This window comes from Trichechus manatus, unplaced genomic scaffold (assembly GCF_000243295.1).
Source record: "Trichechus manatus latirostris isolate Lorelei unplaced genomic scaffold, TriManLat1.0 scaffold00064, whole genome shotgun sequence".
Classification (NCBI taxonomy): domain Eukaryota; kingdom Metazoa; phylum Chordata; class Mammalia; order Sirenia; family Trichechidae; genus Trichechus; species Trichechus manatus.
This window is the reverse complement of record NW_004444000.1, coordinates 7,222,588-7,238,785: the sequence shown is the minus strand read 5'-3', so window position 1 is coordinate 7,238,785 and position 16,198 is coordinate 7,222,588. Positions and strand designations below refer to the sequence as shown.

The following is a 16,198-nucleotide window of genomic DNA, read 5'->3' as shown; positions in this document are numbered from 1 at the left end:
AGTCCAAAGAATATTACAGAATGGGCAAGAATGGGAAAATGGACAAGCATGCTGCCACAGGCATGTCTGCCTGAGTCCAAAGAATATTACAGAATAGGCAAGAACGGGAAAACAGACAAGCATGCTGCCACAGCCACGTCTGCCTGAGTCCCTTGACTTTTTTTTTTTTTAATTGATCTTGTATTTGGCAGCCTTGCTGAACTCACTTATTCATTTTATTAAGTGGATTTTCTATATACAAGATTATGTTATCTGCAAATAGAGATACTTTTGCTTCTTTCTGTTCATTCTGAATGCTGTTTACATCAATTTCTTGCCTAATTATTCTGGCTTGACCTTCTAGTTGAGTGGTGATTAGAAATAGTGAGAATGGGCATGCTTGTTTCTGATTATAGTGAAATCTAATCAGTTTTTGAAGGCTTCAAAGGCCATCTTTTCTATGGGCTCTGTTCACCAATAAGAAAATATTTCTTCTTTTTATAAGCTGTATGACTTTATCTGCGCTGTATTTTGGGATTATTGTTTGATGTCTTGTCTTTTTATAATTTGGCCTGCCTAAATTGGTTTCTCTAACCACCTTGTAGGGCTTTATCTTTAGGATATCTAATAATAAGTAATGTTTCTCAAGTGCTTACTGTGTGCTGATATATTATTTTTGCATTTAATTGACTGTTATTTAAACGCATAATAGCTTAATGCAGTTTAAAAAAAGAAAAAAGTTGCCATCAAGTCAGTTCTGACTCTTGGCAACCCCATGTGTGTCAGAGAACTGTGCTCCATAGGGTTTTCAGTTGCTGATTTTTCAGAAGTGTAGATCGCTAGGCCTTTCTTCCAAGACACTTCTGGGTGGACTCACCCCTGTAACATTTTGGTTAGCAACCAAATGCTTTAACCGTTTGCACCACCCAGGGACTCCTGTGTAAAATACAAGACTATTTTTTCTCCTTTTAAGTTCTTTAAAATATAACTTACTGTCGAAAGCAAAAACTGTAACAGTGTTGGGGGATTTCAGTATATGTAGATGTAATACATATGACAACAGAAAGGGAGGGAGGAGGGTAGAGGGGCCTGGGTGATTGTACAACTTTGCAGTATTTTACCTGCAGTGGTAAAATACTAGCTTTCAGTATAAGCCACTGTAGTCCCAAGCGTAATATGCATTCTACAATTTTAGATGGTACGTGGATAAGCTCTTTAAATGATTGTGTTTATTTTAATTTAGAAAAATATAGATATCTCTTGCTGCCTGAATTCTCTCACCCAATGGATTTGGCTATTGAAGGATACTTAGGATAAGTTGATCAAATTGTTGGTGGTTTTCCATTTATGGTTGTGTAACCAAGTTCCCTTTTAAACTGAGGCTCCAAATTTTTATTTAGGTTTAAAGAAATAAAGAAGCCCTGGTAGCTCAGTGTTTAAGAGCTCGACTGCTAACCGGAAAGGTTGGTGGTGGGAACACACATAGCAGCGGCTCTGTAGGAGAAAGACCAGGCAGTGATCTGCTTCGGTAAAGATTACAGCCTGGGAAACCTTCTGGGGTAATTCTGTTCTGTCCCATGGGGTCGCTATGAGTCAGAATTGGCTTGACAACGTACAACACCACCACAAAGAAGTAAAGAGTAGTCTGGTTTGGTAAGGTACATATGGCAGAAATCATGGCTGAAGTTTGGGAAAAGCTGCTGTGACTAATAAATATTTTGCTGCAGATACCACAGCTTGCCCAGTTTTGAAAGTCCATGCTTTTTCCCACACCCAGGGCAAAAAGCTCAAATCCTATGGATAAACAAAGGTGGCGCACACAACCTCTATATGTATTTTTATTTGTAAATTATATGCATATCCAGATGTACTAATAAAGTAGATACATAAAAATGCAGATAGAAAAAAACAGAGAGAAGATAATATTGAGAGAACAGCAAAACTTTGTCTACAATGCAAAAACCCCACTAAAAATACTGAATTCTTTTTGTAGAGAGAGTAATGTGATCAAAATACTCTTCATTAATTTTAAAAAACCTAGACCTTAAATTTTGTGAAATAGCTACTTAGAGGCCTAATTTTAAGTTCAGTTTACTTTGTTTCTTAGTGATATTGGCTGTCAGAGCTGAAAAAAACACTTTACATAGGCACATAAGTCTAAATGGAAGAAGTACTTTGCTGCACTTACTAAATTATTACGTTCATTTTTCAGTCCTACTGTTAAATATATGCAAAAAATTGTGTTGACATTTAACTAGTAAACTTTTTCCTTACTGTTAATCAGCTGTTCTTACAGGCTGCCTAAAGTGTGTCTTTTCTATATTTTTAACAAATAGGTACAGAACTTAGTAAAACTCTTTATTTTGGAAGGTTTAAAATCAGTTTAGAAGATTATTTTCAAGTTTTTAAGTGTACAGGCAAGTCTGTAGATAATACATTTTACTGTTTTTTGACAGTAAAATAACATATGGGAAAATTTTCCAAATATTAGTTTTCAGAATGCCCGCTGCTTAGTCATGAGTTAAAAGCAGTTTCTTTATCACTTATTGTTAAAACGTTGCATTTACTTTTAAGGGAAAACAAAAACCAAACCAAACCTGTTGCCGTGGAGTCAGTTCCGACTCATAGCGACCCTATAGGGCAGAGTAGAACTGCCCCGTAGGTTTCCAAGGAGCACCTGGTTAGCAGCTGTAGCTCTTAACCATTGCGCCACCAGGATTCCTTAAGGGAAAGACTGTTTTTTCAAAAATGTGTTCTAGGTGTCTAATACTGACGTAGAGTTGCTATTGTAAAAGAGGTCAGCAAATATAGAACATTTTCTATTAGAGAAGAACATGTTATCTTTCAGTTTGATGACTCTTGTAAGTACTTGCCACGAGATGATCGGCAGACTTCTGTGTGGTGTGAACGATTTTACCTTTTCAGGGCCTTGTTAGCACAGAGTTCACCACACCACACTAAAATGCATCACATAAGCTGCAGTAGTTTTGCTGTATGAAAGGGACCCATCAAGTGTGGCTGCATTGTACCAACACAAATTATAATAGTTTAAAAACATGGATGACCTAATGTATCCCACTTTGGGGAGCCCTCGTCTGTACTCCCAATTTCCTCACCTCTCAGTTGTCACCTACTTTCTTTGTGGCCTCGAATCAGCTCAGTGAAGTTCCTAGTGTTGTCACAATCACTGACACTTAGCTGTTTACTGTTTGGTTGCTACTGCTTGTCTCTGTAGTGTATGGTTTTGTTGACATAAGTTTCTGGAATTTTTCTTTCTGACTGTTCATTAAATGTTGATATTTCTCATGATTCTGTCCTCTTTTTGACACTACGCGGTCTCCCCAGATGATCCTACTCTCTGGGCTTAAAAATTCTTCCAGCCTATTACTGAATTACGGATTGTTAATTCCAGCCCAGACTACCCTCTGGAATTTCTGACCTATATTTTTGTCTGGTAGATGTCTCCACCATCGCCACTTGAGTAACATAGGAGTCCTTCAGAGATAATGTATCCAAAACTGGTCTTTCACCTTCTCCAGTCCCTTCCCTGCCAGCTCTCTTGAGTTTCCTCTGTTTTCCCTGTCTAGATTAATACCTCCATAATTCCCTAGGTGTTGGAATTGGAACCTTGGAATCATTTTTGACCCTTCCTTCACGTCCGTTGTTCCAAGTCCTCTTGGTATTTCTGCAGCCTGCCCCCTTCTGTCCACACTGCTCCTGCCTTTGCTCATCGTCTTTTTTGCCTGGATGAATGCAGTGGCTTCCTAACTGGCCTTCTTGTCTGTAATCTTCTTCCCTCTGCATAATCTTTCCATGTCACACCCTCCCACATTCTAAAATTGCCTAGCAAGGCCATCCACATGGTGGAAGAGCACCCAGGCAGTTTCCTTGGAGAAGAGGTCCTGACGCCCCCCGCCTCAGCTGTTCCTCTTCTGTGCTAAGCCTGTGCACACCTCTGTTACAGCTCTTCTCATACTGGGGTATACTCACTGTCTCCACTTCCTCACCTCTCATTCATAATGCACACATTATACTGTAATCCTGTGTTTCTTTATGTTTGGGTCCTGTCTCTCTAAGATTTGGAGCTCCATGAGTACCCGTACTAAGTCATTTCTGTTTACCCAGTGGCTAGCATCTTGACTGGAATTTATACCTGCTTCTCACTTGTCAGCTTTCTCGTTAGCCGACATGTCACATTTATTGACAGTAGTGAAAATCTACTTTCCGACTGTTTTGCGCATTAGTGACATATGGCTGGCAGTAATGAACGCCGAGGTGTGAGAGTAACGCTGGCTGTGATGGTCACCGAGTAACTGAGCAGACCAGAAAAGAAGAAAACCTAAACTAAAAGCAAACTGATTGGCAGAGCGGACATCACGCTGAGGGATTGGAAGCACTAGAACCTCTGAAGACGGGTGAGGCTGAAAACAGGGAGGTGGTTGAACTAAATATAAAGGGCAGTTAGCCCCCTAAGGCTGTTCCCCACCCCACACCCCAGGATGGGACTGGAGGTTTCCTCTGCAAACATGGACGTGCAGGAGAGGCGAGAAGTCAGAGTGTCCCTGAGGTCCCCAGAACTCGGACAAGCCAGGCTCTTAGACCGGGAGAAGTGAAACCCACTCACTGACAAGTCTTGTCCATGTACAGACCTTCAACCAGCTTTTAGGGCCTCCTTCCTAAATGTGAGTTAGATGGCTTGGGATCACCAAGCGTTTCAGGAAAGCCTTGAGCATGAAAAAAAGGAACAAAACAGACTTGGGGAGAAGGCAACTTGAAGGAAATAGGCAATGCAGGGAACAGAAGAATAACATCAGGTATGTTGTTACCTTAAAGAGTAGATGGGATTACATCTATGACCTAGATTGCAATGGCTGGGGTGGGGCGGGGGGTGGGTGAGAAGGACATTCGGAGAACAGGGAAGAGTTCTTGGAAATTAGAAACATGGCACCAGACATTTCAAAATCCAGTAGAAATCCTCCAGAAAGTGGGAAAAAAAGAAACTAGAAAGGAAAAGGTAAGAAAAGTAAGGGATCTATAGAAAGAGCAGAGAAAACGCAGGGCTGTGCGTGTCCAGGCTGAGATGGCCCAGTGAGAGTACAGGGCAGTGAGTGACAAAAAGACCTTCACTGAGGCACACCAGGATGACGTTTCAGAATGGCAGAGACTGGGAAGTCTTAGAATTTATTTCCATGTGGGAAAATAGACCGGTACAAAGGGTTAAGAATCCGACTGGCCTTAGATCTACCAGTAGCAGTGCTGGGAGCTAGAAGATAATAGCTGCGTACCTCAAACTCTAAGAAGGTTATTTCCAGCGTAAAATTCAGTGCTCACCCAAATTCTGATGAAGTGTGTGCCTAGAATAAAAACTTCTTTTAAAAGACCTGTCATGTTTGAAATTTGCCATTCATGCACTTTTGGGAAGCTATGGGAAGCTGTGAGCCACTAAAACAAGGAAGTAAATTAAGAAAGAGGAAAACACTGAGTTAGGAAATGGGAGAAAGGCAAAAGGAATTTTCTGGACAGTGAGCAGTTGACGTCACAGGATGCTGGCTGTGCTCAGGCCTAGAGAACAGTTGGTCCAGCTGAAGCAGGAAAATGGAGGGCCTGACTCAGGATATTGTCAAGAAAAAACCACCTGACTTTATCGAAGGGAGTTTTACAGATCTTCTTGATAATTTCAGGAGAAATTAAGTGATTGACACATGTAAAACTAAGCAGGCAAAAGAAAAGATGCAGTTGCTAATTCTGAGGGAGAAGATAGATGTCTGAGAAAGGAAATGTGGTCATAGCACACTTTTTTATGTTATGATAATGTAAATAAGGAGTACTGATTCGACAACAGAGGAAAGGGAGGTGGTGGGTGAGTATCTAGGATATGGTGGTTTAAGTCTTAAATCCATTTTTAGTAAGAAGTTGATAATGTTTGGATTAAAGAATCGAGATACGAAAACAGTAAAACGCGTTGTTTAGTGTCTAGTGCAAATTCATTCTTCGTCATCTAGTGCTGCTGTGACAGAAGGACCACAGGAGGATGGCTTTAACAGACAAATTGATTCTCCCACAGTTTAGGAGGCTAGAAGTCCATACTCAGGGTGCCGGCTCTAGGGGAAGGCTTTCTCTGTCTGTCAGCTCTGAAGGAAGACCCTTGTCTCTTCAGCTTCTGTGTCCTGGTTCCTTGGAGATCTCCATGTGGCTTGGCATCAGTCTCCCCCCATCTCTGCTTCTCTCATTTGCTTGTTTCATTTCTTTTATATCCCAAAAGAGATTGACTCAAGATATACTCTGCACTAATACAGAGGCAACCTATTTCCAAAAATGGGCGTATAGCTGTATGAATAGAGGCTAGAATTTACAACACATATTTTGGGGAGACAAATTCAATCCATACATAACATTTAGGAATGTGGGATGTGCAGATGAAAGGGCGAGAAGATCTGAAAGCATCTGCCCTAAGGAGCCGGCTTGGGGTTGAAGACTGTGCTTCTGTTATGCGCTTTGTATTTCGTGGCTTTAAGAACTGTGTACATGGGTTAGTTTAACAAAAATTTAAAAAATTGAAACTTGCCATACCGTATAAACTTTTCATTTAACTTGTTATTCATTGCCAACCCATTTATATGAAGACTAGTACAATGCCAGTCGCTTAGAAATCCCTGCTGACAGGTACCTGCTGACTTATATTGGTCTAACTAAATGTCTTGGGGGAAACGAGCCCAGGCTTTGGAGTCAGACAGTCACTTAGTTGGGCAGAAATGATAGCCTGCTATAGTCTAGGTGCTATTCCCGGATACAGTGGTTAGAAAAATAGATCCCTCTTCTTGAGGAGCTTCATTGTAATGGTGGGACGTGGACAGCACAAGTAAACAAGCAAGGTAGGTTTAGGATGTTTGAGGAAGTGATGGTGGGTTAGGGAAGGGTGCTTAGATGGAGTCATCTGGAAGACCTGTCAGAGGGTGCACGTTTGAGCTGAGTTCAGTTCAGGGAAGAGCAGGGGAAGGGAGTTCTAGGTGGAGGGCCTTGGGTCAGAAAGTCCCTGGGTTGTGTGGAAAGCAAAAGAAGTTGGTGCTGAGAGCAAGGTTCAAAAAAAAACTGACCCTATTGCCATTGAGTCGATTCCAACTCATCGTGACCCTATAAGAGTAGAACTGTCCCATAGGGTTTCCAAGGAGCAGCTGGTGGATTTCAACTGCCAACTTTTTGGTTAGCAGCCGAACTCTTAACCACTGTGCCACCAGGGCAAGGTTGGGGTGATGAAATGACTTAGGAGATTGAGGCAGGGGTCAGATATTGGTGGGCCTTAGAGGCCATGTTAAAGAGTTTGAATCCCTTGGAACAGAAGAGTGATGTAATCTAACTTGAGCCTTGAGGCCATTGGGAATACCGTGTGGAGAGGGGATCATAGCAGGGCAAGGGTGGACACAGCCGGCGCCGCACTAGCCCACCTGACAAGCTGAACAAAAGTGGTATTTTACTTTCCACTTTGGGTTTGTGTTGTGTGTGTGTGTACGTTCACATGCACGTTTACGTTCTTTTTATTCATTCCCTTTGCTTGAATGTAGCCTTTTCTGCTGTCCTTTATGCATTAGTAGTTAGGGGGCTGGAGCCCACCGAGGCTAACGAATGGCTAATGCAGCAAGCAGTAAACACCCAGACTAGCAGCTTTATTACTTTGTTTTTAAATTGCTGATAATTACAGTAATGCACATGGGCATGGGTCCAAGACAGGAAGAATTATTGTCTGCCAGCAGATCTGGTGTGAGCTGATAGATACTACAGTCTGCATTTACTTTTAAATTGAAATGCCACATAAATCATAGGAAAGATGTCTTTTTGACTTGCTTTCAACTTGGAGAGGGTGAGCTCTTGCATATTTTTGTTATTTTCACAGTTTTAATGGACATTTTAAGTTAAAGTGATTTCTTAAGTAAAATTGGTATCTGAGTAGTACTTGCACTTACTAAAATGTTTAGTAAATAGCTATATGGAAATTACTGTTTGTGTGTTAAAATGTGAATTTCCCCTCCCCTCTGTGAGTCGGAATCTACTCGACGACAGTGGGTTTGGTTTGGTTTTTGCTCTGTGAAAGTCATTTTGGCAGATTGTCTTTTTTTTTCTAGTAATAAACAGAGATACAGGTTATTCACCCAGGAATTTTTACCCAGTTAATTCTTGCTGCCTTTCTGCATCACAGAACCTAATGAACTAAGCCTGTATTTTCCAATATTTTAGTTTTAATGGGATAGTAAAACTAAGAGAAAAGGTTTTAGATAACTTTTTCAATATTACAGAAGGAATTAAAAAAAAACATAGACTACCCACTTACCATCATTTTATGAAAAACATTTTAATAACAAAAGGTAGAGAACAGCATCTTAGAATTTAGGACAGTCATTCTTGAGAGAGGACAGTTAGCATTTCTGTACCCTTATACATTCATATGTGCATACACACGTGCGCAAGACCTTTCTTAATTTTGTAATTTTTCAGGAAACCTGTTACAGACCCTGATAGCCCCTTTCTCTCATGAGTGATAGGGAAGCCCTGCTTTCAAACTAGTAAACCATTGGTGTGTTTTAAAACATGAGTGTTTTCAGCTGAATGAATTTGTCTTCTTTTCTTTTTCTGGATGCTGTATTACAGGCAAAGAGACCCAGTGGAATCAGTTTCAGCTGGAATCAGTTTCAGATCTCTTGACTTGATGTTGGCTATTCATGTTTTGTGGTTTTAGCATTTTTTTTTTTTTTAAAGAATGTTTTATTGTATTTTTTATGAAAGTTTACACAGCAAATTAGGTTCTCATTTAACGATTACCAAACAAATTGTTCAGAAACATTGCTTATGTTTTTCATAATGTGTTAATATTCTTATTAATTCCCTTCTGGGTGTTAGGCTTGTGGTTTTAACATTTGAAGTCAGTTATGTAGTGTTTTAGCCAAAGCTGACACATTAGATAGTTTCTTAACTTAACCTTGGTAAAAGTCATTAAGTTGATTATTTATTTCAGTGAAATCAGTCTATCCGAAAAGTAGAATATTTTTAAAAGAAGTGTGTAATCTATTGCATTTCAAGTACACGAATACTTGAAATATGCTTAAAAATACTTAATGAATGACTTCTTAAAAATATTTTATTGTGTTTTTGGTGAAAGTTTACTCAGAAAGTTAAGCTCCTATTTGACCATTTCCGCACAAACTGTTCATGATATTAGTTACATTTTTCACACTGTATCAACATGGTCTTTAATTGTGTTCTGGTTCCATTTCTAGTACTCTAGTTTCCCTGTCCCCTTCTCATCTTTGCTTTAGAATAAACGTTAATCTTTTGGTCTCACACAGATAGTTCTTTAGTAGAGCACTGTTCTTATGGGTAATATCCTTTATTTTGTGTGCCACTCTGCTATTTTGCTAAAAGGTGATCTCGGGATAGCTTTGGTTCCCAGTTTAAAGAGTGTCTCAGGGCGATAGTCTCAGGGAGTCCCCTGGTCTCAACTGGTCCAGTTAGTCAGGCTTTTTCAAGAATTTGAGTTTTGTTCTACATTTTTCTCCCATTCTATTTGGGACCGTCTGTTGTGACCCCAGTCAGAACGGTTGGTAGTGGTAGCTGGGTACCACATAGTTCTTCTGGTCTCAGTGTAGGTGAGGCTGTGGCTCCTATGGCCCTCCTCAGCCTTGTAGACTTGTTTCCTCTCTGAGAGTTTGGTTACCTTCTTACTCAGTCGCTTCTGACGAGTAGAGACCAGTAGATGTACCTTAGATGGCCACTCATAAGCTTTTAAGACACCAGACGCTACTCACTTCACTAGGATGCAGAACATGAATTCAGCACACTCTTAATAAATAACTCTGTAAGTAATACTGGCCAAACGAGTTCAGAGGCTAAGCCCAAGTTCACATCATTTAGATCATCTTAGGTTAATACTCAACCCTCCTGGCTCCTGACCTCTGCAGTTAGCATGCCTTTGCAAGGTATGACAAATTGTTGCTTTACTTTGGAATCAGCTAATTCTAATTCAGTGAGGGAAGCTTTCTTGCCAAGCCATGTTTCTCATGTGTTACAAGTTTTAGGAAAATAGAGTTCTGTCTTCTGTCATGTGGACCGAAGGCCAAAGCTAATATTGTAGGGGCCGTTTATTGCAGTTACTAAAATTTAGGTAGCACCGTATTTATGTTGCACAAAAGTGAAAACTAAAGTCAAGAGAGATTAAATATCATCCATGAGGTTACATAGCTAGTAGAAGGAAGGTCCCACAAGAAAAATGAATTTCGAGAAGTAACTTGCATAGTGCCCCTTGGGTCACAGAATTGTCACAGTAGGAACTGCAAAATCATCTTAACCGCACTTCCGTGCCAGCCCTGAGATCAACCAGAGTCAGGAAACCAGCAGCTCGCAGTGATTTCTTCTAAGCAGTAGGGCTTGTATTCAGTTGTTCGGGTGAAATACTGGTGACTGGATTCCCACAAAATAAAATGGGGAGCACTGGTGCCGCACGTTCACATTTGATAGGTAGAGAAGAAAGAAGTGTGCAGTCTTTCAACCCATTTCATCCCATCCTGGATGAGGGAAGGATGACCGGTCACATGGGAACTTGAGATGGTCTTCCTGTGTGCCCGTTATTTAAGCCTGTTCTGTGTAATTCCAGCCAGAGAGAATTAAATCTTAACGGCTCAGCACAGCTTACTCTGCAGCAGGCATTGGCTTAGTGCTTGTGTGCATTATCTTAATTTAATCCTCACAGTAGTCCTGAGGGAAGGAAAAAAAACAAGCTCGTTACCATCGAGTCGATTCCCACTCAGCGACCCTGTAGGACAGGGTGGAACTGCCCCACTGGGTTTCCAAGGAGCACCTGGTGGATTAAACTGCCGACCTTTTGATTAGCAGCCATAGCTCTTAACCACTGCTCCACCAGGACTAGGTATTTTAGTGGTCCTGCTTCACAGATGAAGAAATTTTAAACATGATATTAATAGTAGCCACCAACACTAAAAGAGCTCCTTCTTTGTGTCAAGTACCATGTCAGGCACTTTGTATGTATTAACTCATTTAAACCTCAAAATAAGGCTATGATGTGTAGGTACTATCCAAACCAAAACCAAACCTGCTGCCACTGAGCCGATTCCAACTCAGAGTGACCCATAGGACGGAGTAGAACTGCCCCATAGGGTTTCCAGAGAGTGACTGGTGAATTCATACTGCCAGCCTTTTGGTTAGCAGCCGAGGTCTTATCCACTGTGCCACCAGGCCTCCTTTAGTTGTTATCATTTTATAGATGAGGAAACTAGACTCGGAGAGGTTAAGTGACCACCACATCACGCCCTGCCATGAGGTAAGTGGTAAATCAACAGAAGGCTGCTGGCTGGCTAAGGCTGTCCTGGTGCTTCTGTATCCCTGGAAATTGGTTTCTTAGAATTCCTATTTTATTATGGGCAATTAAACAAAACTGTAAAGATCCCACCTTGAGAATTTTTGATCTGTAAACCCCTTTTTTTGACATAAAATTTTATGTATTTATGTATTTTCAATAACATCCTTTATAAAAGATTTTTCGTGCCCATCTCAGAGACACATACTGAAGTACAGACCTCGATTGAATCTTGGTACTTGGATCCTTACCAGTGTGATCCAGATAGACAGATTACCATGTTCCTATAAAAAGCCTCAGAGATAGTCTAAACCATTTTCAATCTTGGAAATGATGCCTCATTTATACTTTAATATTTAAAGCTATAGTAAAAGCAGGAGTTATTTGTATAAATTACTGCCTATGAAATAATCCCTAACAGCTGGTGTATGTCAGTGGGAGAATGATGGTCTTTTACTCTTGGTGTTCTCCCCCAAACCTAATTCACCAGTCCCTAATTAGAATTAAGTTCAAGTGTAAAAAAAAGGCCGAGTATTTCCAAGTTGATGTAATGCAAGCTGTCACTTTTAAGAACAGGTTTTCTCAGTTTGCTGCTAAAACCAGAAATGCTTAACAAGAATCCTGCTATTTTATTAAATGGTGGTTTAAAATGCTTGAAGCTTGGCTTTTTTTTTTTTTTTTTTTAAATCTCAAAGCTTCCTTTTTCTGCTGTGGAAGAAGATACTCTGAAGGCTCTGAACTACAGTCACTCTTTTGACTTTTAAAACAGAAGTGGAATATCTTTATATATTAGGCTCTGGATCAGACTTGTTATAGTCCTCCAATTATAGACAAATAAAATCTAATATTTGTACACGTTGGGTTCTACTGCAGTAGAATGTGTCCATGTATTCAGCCTGACAAAGTTTTTCAGGTACTGGACCTACTCTGATTATACTTACAAATTGCCATATCTATTGCCCTGTTCTCTCTTTTCTGAAAGATTTTACTCTCGATTGAAACCATTAAACCTAGATTCAAATCCAGGCACGATATGAACAGGATTGAAAAAACAACAACAAACAACTTTTTATTTTGAACTAATTTTAAATTTAAATAAAAAGTTGCAAAAATACTGCAGAGTGCCCCGATAACCTCTGCCTGCTTTCTCGAATACATAAGCATAGTACAATGATCAAAACTAGAAGATTAACATTGGGATAGTACTGTTAACGGAATTATGGACCTTGTTCAAATCATTGCACCAGCTTTCCCGTCAGTGCCCTTTTCCTGTTCCAGGATCCTATCCAGGACCTCCCGTTGCATTTAATTACTTCTCTTCTGTCTTTTCCACTCTGTAGCAGTCCCTCAGCCTTTCCTTGTCTTTCATAACTAGTACTATTAAATGTCTTACTGCTTGGTGGTCACTTGGTTAAAGTGGTGTCTGACAGGTTTCTCCAATGTAAAGTACTTGTTTTCCCTTTTGTAGTAAATAAATATCTTGGGAGGTGATACCGTGAAACTATGCCAAGAGCAGGATTTTATTCACTTTGTTCAGTTAAGCCCCTTGAGCATTTGATGATGGTTTATGGGCATAGATTTAAATCATTTTAATTTATGAATCACTAAGTACCACTCAGTACTTGAACAGGAATGAAACTGTTATATGATATTTGTATCTATTAGTAGATTGTCATTTTACTGACTTTTTCTTTTTTTAAAAAAAAAAGGGCCTTTGAGTAAGAGTGCTGTGTCCTTTGATAACACTAGCTTGCGAGTGGCTGCTCAGTGCTACACAGGCATGCTTCAGTAGAACCGTGTGGATGTGACTTGCCAGCGTGAAGCTGAACACTTAAGTATGGGTAATGAGGGCCTTCCCATCCAAGGAGATTTTCAGTAACAGGATAAAATGCTCCCCTTTGGAGGGTGTTCCCTGTCATGCAGGCACTTTCACAGTCCCTGAAGCCAAATGTGATTCTGGGGCAATAGCTTAGTGAGGAAAGAAACAATGGAGCTTACATATTTGCTGCTTTGGATTGGGAGGCCTGTATTGGTCCTTAGTGGCTTTGCGCAAGGAGTTAAGTCTTAACCTTGCCCCAGGAATTGCATCCCCTAAAGTGATGATTGAAGACACTAATTTAAATTAGGTTCTAATTTAGATTTATTTATAGTTACGTATTTATTTATTGCTTTAAGCCGTTTCAGGTTTTCAACCAAGTTATTAGAAACACTTTTTACCAAGTTGAATTTCTGTCCTTGGATAGCTAAACTCTTTTCCCCAAGCCAAATTAATAAAATGGAATTTCTTATTAAGAATGAATTATTAAATGGAAGCACTGGGCTAGGGAAACAATTGATGCAATTTGTTTGCAAAGCCTTAAAAGTGTTGCAATGTACATAGATCACTAGGACTGGCTTAAGTGCCAATCATGGGGCATTAATTTTCTTTTTGAAAGGATTCCAGATTCACAGGATATCAGAAATGCTGACTTGGCAGTGAAATCTCATTTGTAACGTGTTAGATTAGGAAACAGATTGATTTATACATTGGCGTAATGGATCAAGGCAGTATGTGCTTAAGAAAATGGAGAGCGTGTTAAATAAAAGCATTTTCAAAGTAGAGAAGTACAACATTACAGAAAAAATCATCCTATTGTGTTCTACGTAACGTTGGGGTATGTTTGATTAGTTGATTCCTAGACATGGTCCTCAGGGCTTTTTCTATTTCAGATGATATCTTCTTGAGAGTCTCTTAAAACCACAAGGATTAATCTTTCTGAACTCAAAACTGAATTACTACAGTGTATTAGCTGTCTGGAACGATTCCAGTTACTCTCCCTTTTTTGGTAGGAACTGATGTGTGAGGATCTGTTGCTGCTTCCTGCTGCTGTAGCCTCTGGTATTTTACATTCTCTTTAGGGAAGGTAATGCTGACCGTCTCAGCACAAAGATCAAATGCACTTACCACTGATGTATTGACCTCAGCGGTTGACCTATAAACTGAACATTTATACCCTTGGAACTCTTCTGGTCTTTCAGCCAACAACCATAATGAGTAACATGTGGAACATAATCTTTGATGCTGGTAAATGGCTGCCTGCACTAAAACTGACCACTCCAGGGCTGTGGCTGGGGTGAGCGCACACTAACTGACACTGTTTTTTACCGGTATTCTTTTATGGAATTTGGGGAATAAATTTTACCCCCGTACTTCTGAAAGATGAGGTGCTACATCAGAAATCCACACCAGAAACCTATTTGTTCCATGTTGTTGTTGTGTGCTGTCAAGTGTATTCCAACTCATACCGACCCCCTGTGACAGAGTAGAACTGCCCTGTCAGGTTTCCTAGGCTGTAATCTTTATGGGAGCAGATCTCTAGGTCTCTCCCGCAGAGCCACTGGTGGGTTGGACCGGCCGACGTTAGTTTATCAGCCCAGCACTTAACCACTGTGCCACCAGGGCTCCTTATTTGTTTCATAACTGCCTTTAATGTTAAAATATACAAGGCCATTTAAAAAAGAAAAAAAAAAACTGTTGCCATGGAGTTGATTCCAACTGATAGGAACCCTCTAGGACAGAGTCGAACCCGCCCTAAGGAGCGGCTGGTGGATTCGAACTGCCGACCTTTTGGTTAGCAGCCAGCCTCTTAACCACTGCACCACCAGGGTTCCATAGAAGGCCATAGAGAGAATTTAAGAAATATTGTTCAAAATCTTTCAGATTTGACTGTGGTGTCCTTTATAACAGATTTAGGAAACACTTTCTTAGACTGGGTTCTCTAAAGAAGTAAAACCAGTGAAGTGTGTATACATGTGTGTATGTATACATATACATACGAGAGAGAGAGATTTATCTCAAGGAAATGGCTCAAGTGGTTGTAGAGGCTGGCAAGTCCCAAGTCCATGGGTAAGGCTGAAGGCTTCTCCTGACTCATGTAGCTGCAGGGGCTGATGAACCCAATATCGGCAGATCAGATGGGCTGTGGAGACCCATTAATCCGAAGATCAGTAGGCAGTATGGCAGGCCGTTTGCTCAAGTCCCAAGAAGCGGAGGTCAGATGGCGCCAAGGTGGATGCAGGATCCAGAGTGAGCATAAACCTGCGAGCGTTGCCAGAGCGTCCATATATATTGGATGCAAGCCACACCCCCAAGAAAATTCCCCTTACAGGTGATTGGCTGATCACATCATGGAGGTGATTACATTAAATCACAAAATGGAGAATAACTGCGTCGTTAAATAACTGCCAAACCAGTGAGAATGATCACCCAGCCAAACTGACACACAACATTAACCATCACGCTTTCTAACTTTCAATTTGGCTTCTCATGTATTTATCGTATCTTCCCAGATTTTCGTCATTTATCTTTGGGCTTTTTTTTTTTTTTTTTTTTTTAAATTATACCTTGAGTTGGGAGCCTGTTCTGGCCGAGCAGTGCTACGCGGCTTGGGACCTACCCCCTATGGAGCACAGTCTACTCTGCTATGTATGGGGTCGCCATGAGTTGGAATTGATTCGATGGCAACTATTTGCTCTTTTTTTTTAAATTATACTTCACGTGAAGGTTTACAGAACAAATAGTTGCTCATTAAACAGTAGCACACATATTGTTTTATGACATTGGTTAACAGTCCCACGACATGTCACCACTCTTCCCTTCTCGACCTTTTTATTTATTTTTTGGTGAAAATATAGCCAAAGATACACCATTTCAAAATCTCTGCATGCACAGTTCAGTGACATCAACTATGCTCTTCCAGTTGTGCTGCTAGTCTCACTTTAGATGAAGGTTTACAGAACAAAATAGTTTCTCATTAAACAGTTAGTACACATGTTGCCCTTTGACAATGGTTAACAACCCCACTACATGTCAACACTGTC

General features: G+C 40.4%; 1 protein-coding gene across 6 annotated transcripts in view; it reads left to right on the top strand.

Moving 5' to 3' along the window:
• The window catches only part of APLP2 (amyloid beta precursor like protein 2), an 83,138-nt gene that overhangs the window by 23,677 nt on the left and 43,263 nt on the right, over positions 1 to 16,198 (top strand). The gene's annotated exons all lie outside the window — the stretch shown is intronic.